This window comes from Diplotaxodon limnothrissa, linkage group LG7 (assembly GCF_057381915.1).
Source record: "Diplotaxodon limnothrissa isolate DT_005_m linkage group LG7, D_limnothrissa_male_GT1.1, whole genome shotgun sequence".
NCBI lineage: Eukaryota > Metazoa > Chordata > Actinopteri > Cichliformes > Cichlidae > Diplotaxodon > Diplotaxodon limnothrissa.
Window position 1 is genome coordinate 61,981,733 of NC_140602.1, and position 20,450 is coordinate 62,002,182.

Here is a 20,450-nt window from a genome sequence, read left to right on the forward strand (position 1 = left end):
TCTTCTTTTTTTCGGTACCGGTACTAGTTTTATTTTGTTGTATTTATCCGCGACACCTTAAAGGCCGGTCTGTGAAAATATTGTCGGGCATAAACCGGTCCGTGGCGCAAAAAAGGTTGAGGACCGCTGACTTAATGCATGTTTCCTAATTATATACGTATGAGCCACTAATAGGAGAAAATGAGCACGCAATAAAGTGGACTTGTTAGGGAGAGATTGCCATCAGAGTTAAAACACTCCAACTCAATTTTTGATGACAGAAACAGCTAAAAAAAATGAGCGTTTTGTTGACACTGATGACAAAATCCTGATCAGATACAGACAGACACATGCATACAACACACACTACTGCTCAAAGGTTTGTGGTCAGTTTCAAACAGTTGTCTTTTAATTAATAATTTACATTTACTTTTAACATAATATTACATGAAAATTATCAGAAATGTTTTCACAGATGTGTGTTTAATGAATCATTTATGTTAAATCACCCATGATGCATTAGGAAATGTCTACACACTTATACATGGGCCCATTTTTAGTAACCATCACTGCTGTGTGGACAGATCACATGGTTATAAACAGGTGAAAATTGACATCAAACTTTTGAGCTGTAGTGTAGATTGCAATGATAGTGTATAGTTATCTATTACAGAAGAACATATAGAAGTCTGAGGACAGGGAGACACTGTAAAAAAGTTATGAGCTGTCTTGCTGCAGAGAAAGTGGAGTCTGTCATCCTTGAAAAGCTCCCAAGATAGGCAGCTGGCAGGTTGAATGATGCTCTGCCTCTGTGGTCAAGTACAGACATAGGCCTTAAGCAACCATGAGCCACTGATAAGTGTGAGAAATTAGTGCACTTAATGCAGCGGTCCCCAACCCCCGGGCCTCGGACCGGGCCTCGGACCGATACCGGTCCGTGAGTCGTTTGGTACCGGGCCGCGAGAGTTGAGGCTCAGGTGTGAAATGTATGGTTTTCAGGGTTTTTATCGGTTTTCAGCGTTATTTTGTTATCGTTTTTATCGTTAACTCGGTGTCCCTGGGTCTTTTCAAGTGTGTTATGAATAAATCTTCTTTTTTTCGGTACCGGTACTAGTTTTATTTTGTTGTATTTATCCGCGACACCTTAAAGGCCGGTCTGTGAAAATATTGTCGGGCATAAACCGGTCCGTGGCGCAAAAAAGGTTGAGGACCGCTGACTTAATGCATGTTTCCTAATTATATACGTATGAGCCACTAATAGGAGAAAATGAGCACGCAATAAAGTGGACTTGTTAGGGAGAGATTGCCATCAGAGTTAAAACACTCCAACTCAATTTTGATGACAGAAACAGCTAAAAAAATGAGCGTTTTGTTGACACTGATGACAAAATCCTGATCAGATACAGACAGACACATGCATACAACACACACTACTGCTCAAAAGTTTGTGGTCAGTTTCAAACAGTTGTCTTTTAATTAATAATTTACATTTACTTTTAACATAATATTACATGAAAATTATCAGAAATGTTTTCACAGATGTGTGTTTAATGAATCATTTATGTTAAATCACCCATGATGCATTAGGAAATGTCTACACACTTATACATGGGCCCATTTTTAGTAACCATCACTGCTGTGTGGACAGATCACATGGTTATAAACAGGTGAAAATTGACTTCAAACGTTTGAGCTGTAGTGTAGATTGCAATGATAGTGTATAGTTATCTATTACAGAAGAATATATAGAAGTCTGAGGACAGGGAGACACTGTAAAAAAGTTATGAGCTGTCTTGCTGCAGAGAAAGTGGAGTCTGTCATCCTTGAAAAGCTCCCAAGATGGCAGCTGGCAGGTTGAATAATGCTCTGCCTCTGTGGTCAAGTACAGACATAGGCCTTAAGCAACCATGAACCACTGATAAGTGTGAGAAATTAGTGCACTTAATGCAGCGGTCCCCAACCCCCGGGCCTCGGACCGGTACCGGTCCGTGAGTCGTTTGGTACCGGGCCGCGAGAGTTGAGGCTCAGGTGTGAAATGTATGGTTTTCAGAATCAGAATCAGAATCAGAATACTTTATTGATCCCTGGGGGAAATTATTTTTTGTTACAGTGCTCCATTATAACCAACATTAAGACAAGACAGACAATACACTAACTAAGAATAGTACAATATATACATATATATACATACATACATAAGTCACTCATAAATAAATAGCTGGAAAAGAAACATGTGTAGTTGTAGCAGTAAACAGTGTGTTAAGTGGATGCGTTGTACAGGGAGATGGCCACAGGCAGGAAAGATTTCCTGTGTCGTTCAGTGGTGCTTTTGGGTAATCTCAGTCTCTCACTGAATGTGCTCCTGTGACTGACCAGCATGTCATGGAGTGGGTGGGAGGTGTTATCCAACATTGTCTTTATCTTGGACAGCATCCGCCTCTCCGACACCACCTTGAGGGAGTCCAGCTCCATCCCCACAACATTGCTGGCCTTACGGATCAGTTTATTGAGTCTGTTGGCATCTGCGACCCTCAGCCTGCTCCCCCAGCATGCAACAGCATAGAGGATCGCACTGGCCACAACAGACTCGTAAAAAATCCTCAGCATTTTCTGGCATATGTTGAAGGACCTCAGTCGCCTCAAAAAATAGAGACGACTCTGGCCCTTCCTGTAAAGTGCTGTGATGTTTTTAGCCCAGTCCAGTTTATTGTCAATGTGTACTCCAAGGTATTTATAGTCCTCCACAATGTCAACACTGACCCCCTGGATTGAAACAGGGGTCAAGTGTTTCCTGGTCTTCCTGAAGTCCACGATCAGTTCCTTGGTCTTTGCCACGTTGAGCTGCAGATGATTCTGCTCACACCACGTGACAAAGGAGTCGACCACAGCCCGGTACTCTGTCTCATCATCCCTGCTGATGCATCCAACCACCGCAGAGTCATCAGAAAACTTCTGAAGATGGCAGGTCTCTGTGCAGTGGCTGAAGTCTGTGGTGTAGAGGGTGAAGAGGAAGGGGGAGAGGACAGTCCCCTGTGGTGCCCCTGTGTTGCTGATCACCTTGTCAGACACACACTGTGGGAGACGTACATATTGTGGTCTTCCTGTCAGGTAATCAACAATCCAGGACACCAGAGAAGCATCCACCTGCATCGCTGCTAACTTATCACCCAGGAGGGTCGGCCTGATGGTGTTGAAAGCACTGGAAAAGTCAAAAAACATGACCCTCACAGTGCTCGCCGGCTGGTCCAGATGGGTGTAGACACGATTGAGCAGGTAGATGATGGCGTCCTCTGTTCCGAGACGAGGCTGATAAGCGAACTGAAGGGGATCCAGATGTGGTCTTACTATGGGTCGCAGCTGGTCCAGGATGAGCCTTTCCAGGGTCTTCATGATGTGGGAGGTCAGTGCCATGGGCCTGTAATCCTGGGGGCCACTGGGACGTGGCGTCTTTGGTACAGGGACGAGGCATGATGTCTTCCACATCACCGGGACCCTCTGCAGACTCAGACTCAGCATAAACAGTTTATGAAAGACTCCACACAGCTGGGGGGCACAGGTCTTGAGGACAAGGGGACTCACTCCGTCTGGTCCAGCAGACTTGCCTGAGTGAAGTCTCCTCATTTGCATCTCAACCTGGTATTGAGTGAAGGTGATGGGTGGGGGAGGGGTGTCAGGAATCTCACAGGAGGCAACATGTGAAGAGAGAGGCTGGCACAGTGGTGTGGTTCTGGATTCCAGGCTGACTACAGGTGCGGTTGTGGGGGTGTGAGCAGACACTGTGGTGTCGAATCTATTGAAAAACAGATTCAACTCGTCGGCTCTATTCTCACCTCCCTCAGCTCCCCTGCTGTTGGTTGGCCTGAATCCAGTGATGGTCTTCATGCCCCTCCACACCTCTCTCATGCTGTTCTGCTGGAGTTTCCACTCCAGCTTCCTCCTGTAATTGTCCTTAGCCTCTCTGATCTTGTCCTTTAGTAACACCTGGATCTTCCTCACCTCCTCTTTGTTGCCCCCTCTGAAAGCCCTCTTCTTCTTGTTGAGGAGGGCTTTGATGTCCTTAGTCACCCACGGCTTGTTATTTGGGTAACAATGAACAGTCTGAGCTGGAACAATGGAGTCGGTGCAGAAAGTTATGTAGCCTGTGATACACTCAGTAAGCCCATTGATGTCCTCAGGGTTTTTTCAGGGTTTTTATCGGTTTTCAGCGTTATTTTGTTATCGTTTTTATCGTTAACTCGGTGTCCCTGGGTCTTTTCAAGTGTGTTATGAATAAATCTTCTTTTTTTCGGTACCGGTACTAGTTTTATTTTGTTGTATTTATCCGCGACACCTTAAAGGCCGGTCTGTGAAAATATTGTCGGGCATAAACCGGTCCGTGGCGCAAAAAAGGTTGAGGACCGCTGACTTAATGCATGTTTCCTAATTATGTACGTATGAGCCACTAATAGGAGAAAATGAGCACGCAATAAAGTGGACTTGTTAGGGAGAGATTGCCATCAGAGTTAAAACACTCCAACTCAATTTTGATGACAGAAACAGCTAAAAAAATGAGCGTTTTGTTGACACTGATTACAAAATCCTGATCAGATACAGACAGACACATGCATACAACACACACTACTGCTCAAAAGTTTGTGGTCAGTTTCAAACAGTTGTCTTTTAATTAATAATTTACATTTACTTTTAACATAATATTACATGAAAATTATCAGAAATGTTTTCACAGATGTGTGTTTAATGAATCATTTATGTTAAATCACCCATGATGCATTAGGAAATGTCTACACACTTATACATGGGCCCATTTTTAGTAACCATCACTGCTGTGTGGACAGATCACATGGTTATAAACAGGTGAAAATTGACATCAAACTTTTGAGCTGTAGTGTAGATTGCAATGATAGCGTATAGTTATCTATTACAGAAGAATATATAGAAGTCTGAGGACAGGGAGACACTGTAAAAAAGTTATGAGCTGTCTTGCTGCAGAGAAAGTGGAGTCTGTCATCCTTGAAAAGCTCCCAAGATAGGCAGCTGGCAGGTTGAATGATGCTCTGCCTCTGTGGTCAAGTACAGACATAGGCCTTAAGCAACCATGAGCCACTGATAAGTGTGAGAAATTAGTGCACTTAATGCAGCGGTCCCCAACCCCCGGGCCTCGGACCGGGCCTCGGACCGATACCGGTCCGTGAGTCGTTTGGTACCGGGCCGCGAGAGTTGAGGCTCAGGTGTGAAATGTATGGTTTTCAGGGTTTTTATCGGTTTTCAGCGTTATTTTGTTATCGTTTTTATCGTTAACTCGGTGTCCCTGGGTCTTTTCAAGTGTGTTATGAATAAATCTTCTTTTTTTCGGTACCGGTACTAGTTTTATTTTGTTGTATTTATCCGCGACACCTTAAAGGCCGGTCTGTGAAAATATTGTCGGGCATAAACCGGTCCGTGGCGCAAAAAAGGTTGAGGACCGCTGACTTAATGCATGTTTCCTAATTATATACGTATGAGCCACTAATAGGAGAAAATGAGCACGCAATAAAGTGGACTTGTTAGGGAGAGATTGCCATCAGAGTTAAAACACTCCAACTCAATTTTGATGACAGAAACAGCTAAAAAAATGAGCGTTTTGTTGACACTGATGACAAAATCCTGATCAGATACAGACAGACACATGCATACAACACACACTACTGCTCAAAAGTTTGTGGTCAGTTTCAAACAGTTGTCTTTTAATTAATAATTTACATTTACTTTTAACATAATATTACATGAAAATTATCAGAAATGTTTTCACAGATGTGTGTTTAATGAATCATTTATGTTAAATCACCCATGATGCATTAGGAAATGTCTACACACTTATACATGGGCCCATTTTTAGTAACCATCACTGCTGTGTGGACAGATCACATGGTTATAAACAGGTGAAAATTGACTTCAAACTTTTGAGCTGTAGTGTAGATTGACTGCAATGATAGTGTATAGTTATCTATTACAGAAGAATATATAGAAGTCTGAGGACAGGGAGACACTGTAAAAAAGTTATGAGCTGTCTTGCTGCAGAGAAAGTGGAGTCTGTCATCCTTGAAAAGCTCCCAAGATAGGCAGCTGGCAGGTTGAATGATGCTCTGCCTCTGTGGTCAAGTACAGACATAGGCCTTAAGCAACCATGAACCACTGATAAGTGTGAGAAATTAGTGCACTTAATGCAGCGGTCCCCAACCCCCGGGCCTCGGACCGGTACCGGTCCGTGAGTCGTTTGGTACCGGGCCGCGAGAGTTGAGGCTCAGGTGTGAAATGTATGGTTTTCAGGGTTTTTATCGGTTTTCAGCGTTATTTTGTTATCGTTTTTATCGTTAACTCGGTGTCCCTGGGTCTTTTCAAGTGTGTTATGAATAAATCTTCTTTTTTTCGGTACCGGTACTAGTTTTATTTTGTTGTATTTATCCGCGACACCTTAAAGGCCGGTCTGTGAAAATATTGTCGGGCATAAACCGGTCCGTGGTGCAAAAAAGGTTGAGGACCGCTGACTTAATGCATGTTTCCTAATTATATACGTATGAGCCACTAATAGGAGAAAATGAGCACGCAATAAAGTGGACTTGTTAGGGAGAGATTGCCATCAGAGTTAAAACACTCCAACTCAATTTTGATGACAGAAACAGCTAAAAAAAATGAGCGTTTTGTTGACACTGATGACAAAATCCTGATCAGATACAGACAGACACATGCATACAACACACACTACTGCTCAAAAGTTTGTGGTCAGTTTCAAACAGTCGTCTTTTAATTAATAATTTACATTTACTTTTAACATAATATTACATGAAAATTATCAGAAATGTTTTCACAGATGTGTGTTTAATGAATCATTTATGTTAAATCACCCATGATGCATTAGGAAATGTCTACACACTTATACATGGGCCCATTTTTAGTAACCATCACTGCTGTGTGGACCGATCACATGGTTATAAACAGGTGAAAATTGACATCAAACTTTTGAGCTGTAGTGTAGATTGAAATGATAGTGTATAGTTATCTATTACAGAAGAATATATAGAAGTCTGAGGACAGGGAGACACTGTAAAAAAGTTATGAGCTGTCTTGCTGCAGAGAAAGTGGAGTCTGTCATCCTTGAAAAGCTCCCAAGATAGGCAGCTGGCAGGTTGAATGATGCTCTGCCTCTGTGGTCAAGTACAGACATAGGCCTTAAGCAACCATGAGCCACTGATAAGTGTGAGAAATTAGTGCACTTAATGCAGCGGTCCCCAACCCCCGGGCCTCGGACCGATACCGGTCCGTGAGTCGTTTGGTACCGGGCCGCGAGAGTTGAGGCTCAGGTGTGAAATGTATGGTTTTCAGGGTTTTTATCGGTTTTCAGCGTTATTTTGTTATCGTTTTTATCGTTAACTCGGTGTCCCTGGGTCTTTTCAAGTGTGTTATGAATAAATCTTCTTTTTTTCGGTACCGGTACTAGTTTTATTTTGTTGTATTTATCCGCGACACCTTAAAGGCCGGTCTGTGAAAATATTGTCGGGCATAAACCGGTCCGTGGCGCAAAAAAGGTTGAGGACCGCTGACTAGGGATGGGTACCGGTGTCCGGTGCCATGATGGCACCGGTTCTGACATAAACGGTAGTAACCAGACCGAAAAGCAGCGCACATTTCGGTGCTTTATTTCGGTGCTTTTTTTTTCCTGAGCTGTGATACACTTTAGATTCTAGCCAATCATTTTAAGTTTCCGAGGATAGTAGGCGGGGCCAGGTACGTACGTTCTTTTAAAGCAGAGCTACAGATTAAAAATGCCCAAGGCGAAGGGTTAACACCTCAAATCCGATCAAACACCTGGCGACGCATAGCGTTTTTTTAAAAGCAGAGAAATGCGCCGTATTTGATGGCAGCAGCAACTGTTCTTCTCTGCGTGAGTAGCTTAATGTTGTTCGTGTGTAATTTACGTTGAGTAAGCTAACCACGTTATTACATTAATGCATGTAAGGTGAACTAGCAAACATCATCATAGCTACATGCGGCTGTCTTCTTGTTTGATGGCAGATACTCCCTTCACCCTGGCCAAAAAGGCTAAAAAGACCAAAGAAGAAGTGGAAAACAGTTAAACATGGGAGGTTTTTGGACAAAGTTTGTGTTTTTTCCATTGTTTAAGCACTGCTTCCAGCCAAGAGTGATACCATATATGCCCCATAGCTGCAGAAAAGGCTAACATTGTTATCTTTTTACAAAAAAAACAGCTGAACATGAGAGGTTTTTGGACAAAGTTTGTGTTCTCCATTCTTTAAGCACCGGTTTGAGCACCGTTTAAGCACCGGCACCGTTTCAAAAGTACCGATTTGGCACCGATATCGGATAAAACCTAAACGATACCCATCCCTACCGCTGACTTAATGCATGTTTCCTAATTATATACGTATGAGCCACTAATAGGAGAAAATGAGCACGCAATAAAGTGGACTTGTTAGGGAGAGATTGCCATCAGAGTTAAAACACTCCAACTCAATTTTGATGATAGAAACAGCTAAAAAATGAGCGTCTTGTTGAAACTGATGACAAAATCCTGATCAGATACAGACAGACACATGCATACAACACACACTACTGCTCAAAGGTTTGTGGTCAGTTTCAAACAGTTGTCTTTTAATTAATAATTTACATTTACTTTTAACATAATATTACATGAAAATTATCAGAAATGTTTTCACAGATGTTTGTTTAATTAATCATTGAAGTTAAATCACCCATGATGCATTAGGAAATGTCTACACACTTATACGTGCGCCAAATTTTTGAAACAATCACTCCTGTGTGGACCGATCACATGGTTATAAACCAGGTGAAAATTGACTTCAAACGTTTGAGCTGTAGTGTAGATTGCAATGATAGTGTATAGTTATCTATTACAGAAGAATATATAGAAGTCTGAGGACAGGGAGACACTGTAAAAAAGTTATGAGCTGTCTTGCTGCAGAGAAAGTGGAGTCTGTCATCCTTGAAAAGCTCCCAAGATAGGCAGCTGGCAGGTTGAATGATGCTCTGCCTCTGTGGTCAAGTACAGACATAGGCCTTAAGCAACCATGAGCCACTGATAAGTGTGAGAAATTAGTGCACTTAATGCAGCGGTCCCCAACCCCCGGGCCTCGGAAAGGTGCCGGACCGTGAGTCGTTTGGTACCGGGCCGCGAGAGTTGAGGCTCAGGTGTGAAATGTATGGTTTTCAGGGTTTTTATCGGTATTCAGCGTTATTTTGTTATCGTTTTTATCGTTAACTCGGTGTCCCTGGGTCTTTTCAAGTGTGTTATGAATAAATCTTCTTTTTTTCGGTACCGGTACTAGTTTTATTTTGTTGTATTTATCCGCGACACCTTAAAGGCCGGTCCGTGAAAATATTTTTGGGCATAAACCGGTCCGTGGCGCAAAAAAGGTTGAGGACCACTGACTTAATGCATGATTCCTAATTATATACGTATGAACAACTAATAGGAGAAAATGAGCACGCAATAAAGTGGACTTGTTAGGGAGAGATTGCCATCAGAGTTAAAACACTCCAACTCAATTTTTGATGACAGAAACAGCTAAAAAAAATGAGCGTTTTGTTGACACTGATGACAAAATCCTGATCAGATACAGACAGACACATGCATACAACACACACTACTGCTCAAAGGTTTGTGGTCAGTTTCAAACAGTTGTCTTTTAATTAATAATTTACATTTACTTTTAACATAATATTACATGAAAATTATCAGAAATGTTTTCACAGATGTGTGTTTAATGAATCATTTATGTTAAATCACCCATGATGCATTAGGAAATGTCTACACACTTATACATGAGCCCATTTTTAGTAACCATCACTGCTGTGTGGACAGATCACATGGTTATAAACCAGGTGAAAATTGACTTCAAACCTTTGAGTTAAAACACTCCAACTCAATTTTTGATGACAGAAACAGCTAAAAAAAATGAGCGTTTTGTTTACACTGATGACAAAATCCTGATCAGATACAGACAGACACATGCATACAACACACACTACTGCTCAAAAGTTTGTGGTCAGATTCAAACATTCTTGTTTTAATTTTAAAATTATATTTGCTTTAACATAATTTTTCACAACGTTTACCAGTAATGTTTTCACAGATGTGTGTTTAATGAATCTTTTATTGGTTAAATCACCCATGATGCATTAGGAAATGTCTACACAGTTATACATGGACCAAATTTTAGTAACACTCACTCCTGTATGGACACATAGAACACATTTGATTTAACCAGATTACAAACAGAAAATTGGATGATCCATCACAAACCTCCATAATTTACTGTTTTTAATCCGCACAATGATTTTGGTTTGTGCTGATATCTTTGGAAAAAGATTTCTTGACTGACAAGTTGGGATCTAACATCACAAACTGACATCTGGTGATACGATGTATCAAATAAAAATGGGCCTCAGTAGATGTCATGGTTCCCTTGCCCTCTTTCTCTGGCCTGCTTCTTTCTCTCTCCTCTTTCGGTGTATGCCTGTGTTGTTGTCCGTGTGCTTGTCTTTTTTAGGGGATGCTCCTCCATCTTCCCGTCCCTCAGTCACTTGTGAACAATCAGCTGATTACTCGCCTGCTCCTCACGAGGTCTTCATGCTGGCTTCTAAACAACCAGATCATTGCAGTACCAAGGTAACGTATTATGCCACAGTCATGTCACATTTTCCATCAGTTCTTGCCTTTGCTCACTCTTTGTTTCTGTGCAGACGTTTCAGTGTTACGGATCTCCATGACCTTCTGTGACAGTGTCTGAGTGTGCCTCCAGACAACCTTCCCTACCTCTGCCCCGTCTCCTGGAGCCCACAGTGTTTATCCTGTATTGATAACTATCTGCAAATATACCTGTAAGACTTTACCACAGTGTCTCATCATCATTCTGTTGTTTTCATAACAGTACACTGTAGAAATAATGGACTGTCTAATAGGTATTGAGGTCATAGTGAATGTAGTTTATTAGTGTGTGTCGTAGTATGATTTTGTTGTTTATAGGATTTAAGATTAGAAAATAGAAAATAGTCCTGGGATGGGAACAAAGAACTGGGGTGCAGGGAAGTGGGGCAATTAACCCCCAAACACAGGACAGTAGCAAGATTTACTGAGGGTGAGGGGCAGACAATTGCCAATGTACAGTGGGGCAAAAAAGTATTTAGTCAGCCACCGATTGTGCAAGTTCCCCCACCTAAAATGATGACAGAGGTCAGTAATTTGCACCAGAGGTACACTTCAACTGTGAGAGACAGAATGTGAAAAAAAAATCCATGAATCCACATGGTAGGATTTGTAAAGAATTTATTTGTAAATTAGGGTGGAAAAGAAGTATTTGGTCAATAACAAAAATACAACTCAATACTTTGTAACATAACCTTTGTTGGCAATAACAGAGGTCAAACGTTTACTATAGGTCTTTACCAGGTTTGCACACACAGTAGCTGGTATTTTGGCCCATTCCTCCATGCAGATCTTCTCGAGAGCAGTGATGTTTTGGGGCTGTCGCCGAGCAACATGGACTTTCAACTCCCGCCACAGATTTTCTATGGGGTTGAGGTCTGGAGACTGGCTAGGCCACTCCAGGACTTTCAAATGCTTCTTACGGAGCCACTCCTTTGTTGCCCGGGCGGTGTGTTTTGGATCATTGTCATGTTGGAAGACCCAGCCTCGTTTCATCTTCAAAGTTCTCACTGATGGAAGGAGGTTTTGGCTCAGAATCTCACGATACATGGCCCCATTCATTCTGTCCTTAACATGGATCAGTCGTCCTGTCCCCTTGGCAGAAAAACAGCCCCATAGCATGATGTTTCCACCCCCATGCTTCACAGTAGGTATGGTGTTCTTGGGATGCAACTCAGTATTCTTCTTCCTCCAAACACGACGAGTTGAGTTTATACCAAAAAGTTCTACTTTGGTTTCATCTGACCACATGACATTCTCCCAATCCTCTGCTGTATCATCCATGTGCTCTCTGGCAAACTTCAGACGGGCCTGGACATGCACTGGCTTCAGCAGCGGAACACGTCTGGCACTGCGGGATTTGATTCCCTGCCGTTGTAGTGTGTTACTGATGGTGACCTTTGTTACTTTGGTCCCAGCTCTCTGCAGGTCATTCACCAGGTCCCCCCGTGTGGTTCTGGGATCTTTGCTCACCGTTCTCATGATCATTTTGACCCCACGGGATGAAATCTTGCGTGGAGCCCCAGATCGAGGGAGATTATCAGTGGTCTTGTATGTCTTCCATTTTCTGATGATTGCTCCCACAGTTGATTTTTTCACACCAAGCTGCTTGCCTATTGTAGATTCACTCTTCCCAGTCTGGTGCAGGTCTACAATACTTTTCCTGGTGTCCTTCGAAAGCTCTTTGGTCTTGGCCATGGCGGAGTTTGGAGTCTGACTGTTTGAGGCTGTGGACAGGTGTCTTTTATACAGATGATGAGTTCAAACAGGTGCCATTCATACAGGTAACGAGTGGGGGACAGAAAAGCTTCTTACAGAAGACGTTACAGGTCTGTGAGAGCCAGAGATCTTCCTTGTTTGAGGTGACCAAATACTTATTTTCCACCCTAATTTACAAATAAATTCTTTACAAATCCTACCATGTGAATTCATGGATTTTTTTTTCACATTCTGTCTCTCACAGTTGAAGTGTACCTCTGGTGCAAATTACTGACCTCTGTCATCATTTTAAGTGGGGGAACTTGCACAATCGGTGGCTGACTAAATACTTTTTTGCCCCACTGTACATTACCTTAAAAGGAGATGGTGTCATGGTCCTGAGTCTGAGGACTCAGTGTTTTGTGTTTCCTTATGCTTTTGTTCATTCCGAGTGTGTATTCTGTTGTTATTTTGCCATTTGTTAGGTTTCTGTTCTTTGCCTGCCTGCTCCCACTTCTCTGTGTTCCCTCTGTCTGTCCATGGTGTTATTGTGTCTGCTCATGAGTCTGCCTGTCAAGTTCAGTGTCCTGTCTGGTTCTCTGTCTGTTAATTTCCTGTTTTATTCTGAAGGTTCATGTCTGATGTGAGTGTGTTCAGTTTACATTTCCCCTGTCCCGTCAGCTCTGATTTCTCCCAGCTGTGTTGCCCTCCTGTCTCTTATCCCCTGATTACTGGTGTGTGTATTTAAGCCCTGTGTGTTCTCCTGCCTGTTGCCGGTTCGTCTGTATTACTCCATGTAAGTCCGCGCTTTTCTGCATTCATCTGTGTCTCTCTGCGTTTTTGTATCCTCCGTCAGTCTGCGTCTCTCTGCCTTTCACCCCGTGTCCTGTGGATTTCTAGTTGCTCTTTAGTTTTCCCAGTTTAGGTTTCCGTTAGTTTGTCTCATTATTCGTTTTCTGTTCCTGCCACTGACACCTTGTAAATAAACTCCACTAATCTTTTCATACACTGCTTGCTCTTGGGTCCTTTTTCCAACTCCACACGGCTCGCCTCGGCAGCCGTGACAGTACGAACCGGCCACTATGGACCCAGCAGCAGTCAACCCGCCCAAGGAGCTCCGGGAGGACATTATGTACTCAGTGGACAAATTAATTAACCTATGGCTGGAGCATGAGGGGAGAGAATTCCGCCAAAGCATAGCTGTTCGGCTACAGCGCTTACTTTCTGGTCTCCCCTGGTTGCTCAGCTCACTTCACCCGCTCACACAGAATTTTGTTCTGAACGAGCTTCATCTTCTCCCCCTTGCTACCACCCACCCTGCAACTCATGCTTCACTCCCCGACCCGACGGAGAGTGTCCTGCCCGGCCCGTCGGTCCAGCCTTCAAATGGGGATCAGCACTCACGCCGTCGACGCCCCTCACCACAGTTGGACCCCAGGATATCAGAGCGGCCGACTGAGGTGAGTAGGAAGGATAACAGTTCCAATTCGGACCTTAAGACTTTTTCTTCCGGGATTGTTCGGGGTGTGTCAGTGGGAGCTAATTCGCTAAGCCTACCTACCTTCGTGGTAACCGATAAGATAAGATAAGATAACCTTTATTAGTCCCACACGTGGGAAATTTGTTTTGTCACAGCAGGAAGTGGACAGTGCAAGAGTTATGAGGCAAAAATTAGAATACAATAAGAATAAATACAGTACACAACTGTACAGAATAGAATAAAATAAAATACTATATACAGTAGAATAAAATAAAATAAATATACAATAAGATAAAAATAGAATACAAATACTATATACAACTGAGTAAAAATACAACGATGACAGAAAGGATTATTGCACTTAGTATTATTGCATATGTATGGATGTGTGTGCTTGATCAGTTAAAGTCTTTATTATGGAGTCTGACAGCAGTGGGGAGGAAAGACCTGCGAAATCTCTCCGTCCCACACCGTGGGTGCCGCAGTCTCCCACTGAAGGAGCTGCTCAGTGCTGTCACAGTCTGCTGCATGGGGTGGGAGACGTTGTCCAACAGGGATGACAGCTTAGCCGCCGTTCTCCTGTCACTCACCACCTCCACTGGGTCCAGAGGGCATCCTAGAACAGAGCTGGCCCTTCGGATCACCCTGTTCAGTCTCTTCCTGTCCCCAGCAGAGATGCTGCCGCCCCAGCAGACCACGCCATAAAAGATAGCAGAAGCCACAACAGAGTCATAGAATTTCTTCAGGAGTGGGCCCTCCACTCCAAACGACCTGAGTCTCCGCAGCAGGTACAGCCTGCTCTGCCCTTTCCTGTAGAGGGCGTCTGAGTTATGAGTCCAGTCCAGTCTATTGTTCAGATGAACACCAAGGTACCTGTAGCTGTCCACAGCCTCAATGTCCATACCTTGGATGTTCAGTGGTTGCAGTGGAGAATGCTTGTGCCTGCGGAAGTCTACCACCAGTTCCTTGGTTTTACTGGCGTTGATCTGGAGGTAGTTCAGCTGGCACCAGTCCACAAAGTCTTGGGTCAGACCTCTGTACTCCTTGTCGTCCCCATCAGTGATGAGGCCGACTATTGCAGAGTCATCAGAGAACTTCTGCAGGAAGCACTGGGTGGAATTGTGGGAGAAGTCTGCAGTGTAGATGGTGAAGAGGAACGGAGCCAGAACCGTTCCCTGTGGGGCCCCCGTACTGCAGACGACCCTGTCCGACACACAGCCCTGAGTCCTCACATACTGTGGTCGGTCGGTGAGGTAGTCCAGGATCCAGGTAGTGAGGTGATGGTCCACTCCAGAGTTCACCAGCTTGTCCTTTAGAACCGAGGGAAGAATGGTGTTGAAGGCACTGGAGAAATCAAAGAACATGATTCTCACAGTGCTTCCAGCGGTCTCCAGGTGAGCGAGGGAACTATGTAGGAGGTGAATGACGGCATCATCCGCTCCAATGCCAGGCTGGTAGGCAAACTGAAGTGGGTCCAGTGATGAGCTTATTAGGCGCCGAAGCTGAGCCAGGACCAACCGCTCCAGGGTCTTCATCAGGTCTCTCCCAGGTTGGCATTTTTAAGACTTCAGTGAAAGCAAAGGGCTGTTGTTCTTCTGAAACTGTTAAACCCGTGTCAGCCAACCCAGGGTCTGCTAAAACTGTGACATATAACCCAGAGACCATTAACACCAGCTCTGATAATACTAGGACTGTTTATTCATTTGAACCGCGGCCTCAAGCTCAGTTAGCCGCACGGCCTCAAGCTCAGTTAGCCGCACGGCCTCAAGCTCAGTTAGCCGCACGGCCTCAAGCTCAGTTAGCCGCACGGCCTCAAGCTCAGTTAGCCGCACGGCCTCAAGCTCAGTCTCTAATTCCACCACCGTTGTCATCACAACCACTATGTCAGTCACCCTCAGTTCAGCCTCCTGTTCAGCAGCCACCAGCCCTGCATCCTGTGTCAGTTGTTCCACCTGTAAAACCATACAAGTCAATTCTACCCGGAAGACACTGCTCCTCGCCCATCCACTCCAAGCAGAGAGACAAATCTAACAATACTGTCAACAGTCCTCAAAAGCTGGCCAGTTCTGAGACTGCGACACACTCCAGGGCCTCCCCAGAGGCCGGGGTTCAGCCCCCAGCTGACTCTGGATCCCTGGAGGTCAAGAAGCCAGCTGAGGACTGCACCCAGCTGTCACTGCCTGAGCAGAGTCAACGCTCTGGGCAGCTGAAGTCTGCTATGTGTTTGCCAGAGGTCCCCGCGCCTGCTGGTCCTGTCCTGTGCCTGCCAGAGGCCCGTGTGCCTGCTGGTCCTGTCCTGTGCCTGCCAGAGGCCCGTGTGCCTGCTGGTCCTGTCCTGTGCCTGCCAGAGGCCCGTGTGCCTGCTGGTCCTGTCCTGTGCCTGCCAGAGGCCCGTGTGCCTGCTGGTCCTGTTGCCTTCCTGCCAGAGGCCCGTGTGCCTGCTGGTTCTGTTGCCTTCCTGCCAGAGGTCTCCGCACCTGCTGGTTCTGTTCTATGTGTGCCAGGGGCTCCAGTGCCCACTGGTTCTGAGACTGTTTTTGCTGGGGGGCCCGAGGAGCCCGTCCAGCCATCTGCCTCGTCAGCTGGGGGGCCCGAGGAGCCCGTCCAGCCATCTGCCTCGTCAGCTGGGGGGCCCGAGGAGCCCGTCCAGCCACCAGCTGCAGTCTCATCACCAGCTGCAGTCTCATCACCAGCTGCAGTCTCATCACCCTCGCCTGCTGCGGCCTCAGAGTCTTCGGCCTCGCCTGGTCCGGTTTCAGCATCTGCTTTGGCTTCATCCTCGTCGCCTGGTCCAGCGTCTGCTTTGGCTTCATCCGGTCCAGCCTCTGCATCCTCGTCTGGTCCAGCCTCCGCATCCTCGTCTGGTCCAGCCTCCGTGTCTTCATCCTCGCCTGGTCCGGCTCCAGCATCCTCATCATCCTCGCCTGGTCCAGCTTCTGCTTCAGCGTCCTCATCAGCTTCGTCTGGTCCAGCCTCCGCCTCCGCCTCGTCTGGTCCAGCCTCCGCTTCGCCTGGGGCTGCAGGGGCCACGCAGCCTTCAGGTCCCCTACTACCACCTCTACATCGTCGGTCATCTGCCAGGCCGCTTGTTGGGCATCTCCGCCACCGTGGACGCCCTCCTGAACGCCGCCACTACCTTCCACGTGGCCGGCCTCCGGACTTGTTTCCACGCCGCTGTTGCCGTCCGCACGGTCAGCCCCCAGAGCTGTTTCCACGCCGCTGTTGCCGTCCGCACGGTCGGCCCCCAGAGCTGTCCCCACTGCCGCTGCCTTTCACACGGTCGGCCCCCGGAACTGAACTGTTTTGGCCTCCGGGTCGGCCCCCTGACCTTGTCCGTCTGGGCCTTTTCGGACTGCTTTTCTGCATTCATCTGTGTCTCTCTGCGTTTTTGTATCCTCCGTCAGTCTGCGTCTCTCTGCCTTTCACCCCGTGTCCTGTGGATTTCTAGTTGCTCTTTAGTTTTCCCAGTTTAGGTTTCCGTTAGTTTGTCTCATTATTCGTTTTCTGTTCCTGCCACTGACACCTTGTAAATAAACTCCACTAATCTTTTCATACACTGCTTGCTCTTGGGTCCTTTTTCCAACTCCACACGGCTCGCCTCGGCAGCCGTGACAGTTGGGGGTCAGGGTGTCAGCACCCCAGGCCACTTTACCAGTGTTTTTCCATTGTGGGGGATTTACTGTAGAAATTGGAGACCAGAGACTATAACTGTAGCTGTTGTGTGAAACCCTTCAGATCAGCCTTTAGAGTAGGACTGCACAGGATGCAGTGTGCTGATCTCCAGATGCATCTGTAAGGAAAATGGGTAATAAAAGGATTGTGTGAAATTTGGAAACATCTCTGCGTGATCTCTACCGAGACAAAAAGAATCGGAGAGACCGACGTCTCAACAACACTAAGTAGATATTCCACTAAATCTCATTTGTGATTTATGATAAATGTTACCGTTAATTATTTATATTTCTTTACGCTTCTGATTAATTTAGTAAAACATCTAAACGATTTTTACTGTTGTCAGAAAATAAGACATTTCTAATTCTCTACAGACTTTTGAGCTGTAGTATAGATTGCAATAATAGTGTATGGTTATTGTTGATAGCAGATGAAATAGAAGTATCAGGACAGGGTGTGAATAAAAGTTATGAGTAGTGTTGCTGCAGAGAAAGTTGTTCACTCTGGTGAGGTCTAATGAGTCTAATGGGAGGCTGACCCTTCAGCTTTCCTGTCCCTGTCCTGTTTAACCAGAAATGCTCTCGTCTTTTAACATTAAACTCATAACTTTCCTTTTTGATCAGTCTTACAGCTACAGCTGGATCAGCTGACCCTGTCCCATCCTTTAGTTATGCTGTTATAGGCCACAACTGCTCATTAACTTCCCATCATGCACTGAGCACTTCTGTCTTTTACTCAGTGTGTTAATATATCACTACTGCGTGTCAGTAACGTTGGTCCTCTTCCTCCCATCATGTGTTTTGTCTTGTCCTCGTATGCTCTTGATTTTTTTCTTATTTTGTCTTTTCTGTCATCCCCAACCAGTTGCTCATCCTTGAGCCTCATTCTGCCGAACATTTCTTAAAAGGGTTTTTTCTATCCCACCATCACCAAGTGCTTGCTCATAGGGGATTATTTAATTGTTGGGGTTTTGTCTCTATTATTTTTAAGGTCTTTTATTTATTATATTTAACAATTATTATTTTAAAATGCTGCTACATAAATCAAATGTATTCAAATTAAACTCCCATTCAAACCTAAAGTCGTCTCACCCAATTTGGACGTCCAGCCTAAAAGAATACTACAATATCAACCAGAAATTAGAAGCATAGCCAGCAGCTGTTATATTTAGTTTCTAATTAAATCATTTTGGCTGGTTTAAAAATAAACACTCATAAAAGATTGTTTCATTGTCTGGTTTATTCTTTTTCCATTTATCGATTATCCAAGTCCTTAAAACACACACATGTATATATGAATAATTCAGTCATAGAAATATTAATGTACTGAGATCCTGAGCTCTTACATGGAGATATAAAACTGTTTTTGTTAAACAATGACCTCTTTATTGCTTGATAGTATAAAATAAAACTTTTTTGTCCATACTTTTAAAAAACAATGTAATGGCACCAAAGTAACAACTTTCTGTTCAAAAGAGAAGTTTAGTTTTTAGCTTTATGAAAACGGCTGTGCTAGGTATATTGTTGTCACTGTACACTCGCTCAATCATGATCCTTTTCTAATTTAGAGATGTATCCTGTTTAATGGTGCCAATCTGAGGATGTAGCAGTTGTAGCTCCAACTGTCAGAAAAAAGGGCTTTCACATTGCATGAGTTATATGAAACGAGGTAACTGTTGAGTGCAGAGTTGAAAGCTGGTCTGACAGACACCGGTCCTGCAGCAGACAGGCTCACAGTGGGATTGAGAAATAAACACTTCTCTACCAGACTGAAACTGTGAGAAGAACAATAACCTAGTCCCCCACTAACTGTACAAATATAAATGCATTTTTTAATTGTTTATTATCGAGTTCATGTGCATAAAAACATGTACTGGCGCTCTGTGCATGTACAGCGATGCTGATATAACGCAGGAAGAATTGGACCTTACAGCGTCCGTGGAAGTGCTGTTTGTGTAGGACTCACAAAGCAAACATGTAGGCTACTAGAGAATGAGCTAAAGCAGCTCAAATTAGTTTCAGTGTTTAAACTGTCATTTGTATTTTTTCAAAGCAAAAGCCAATGCTGTCGCCATGAGTGAGCATCAGCGCACTCTGCAGTTTGTGTGTAGAAGCGAAAAAGCTTACAGCACCTGATATTCCCAGGCGATCTCCAATCCAAGTACTGACCAGGACCGACCCTGCTTAGATTCCGAGATCAGACGAGATCGGGCGTGTTCAGGGTGATATGGCCGTAAGCGAGAGCAATTGCGTGTAGAACGCGTTTTGTGGGTGGCAAATGTCACACAGTTTGATATACGCTGTCGTGTTTTACAGCGAAAACATGCAATCCTTCGTTATAAACTGCAGCTTCAACATTGAGCTACAATAATGCTTTTCCCGCAGTAACATCTCAATAATAACACTTGTTAGTTTATTACAGCACAGTGTTAAAGGGACAGAGAGCATACAGTGTGTTAGGACGATTTGTGACATCTCCTAATGCGTTTTTATGAAGGTACGTCTGTGTATATCAATGATCATTATATAACTAACCTAACAAACTGCTTTTACGTTGCTTTTATTTTCTGATTTTCCATCATCTCTGCCTACCTTGGTGTTGCTGGACCTCCCTGCATTTGTCTCACGTCCCTCCTATGGGCCACCCCATTTTAAAAATCCTGCTAATTTTTTCTTAACGGCTCCTTAATTAAGTTAAATGTAACTTAATATCAAGGACACAAACATAATTATTTATTTTCTACATTTTGTCTTTCTTTTCTGGTGTGCAACAAGCATACGGGTTATTTATTGTTTTCGACTAAATAGTGTAGTAGAGTGTAGAGTGCTATCATGATAAAGCGTGCAGAAGACAGGGGCAATAAATGCAGTGGGAAACTATTTTACAGATATTGTTTTTCTT

General features: G+C 44.3%; 1 pseudogene; it reads right to left on the reverse strand.

The window, feature by feature from the left end:
- Positions 1-19,668: 19,668 nt before the first annotated feature.
- On the reverse strand, positions 19,669-19,787 carry LOC146629462 (5S ribosomal RNA; annotated as a pseudogene).
- Between the last annotated feature and the right edge of the window lie 663 nt (positions 19,788-20,450).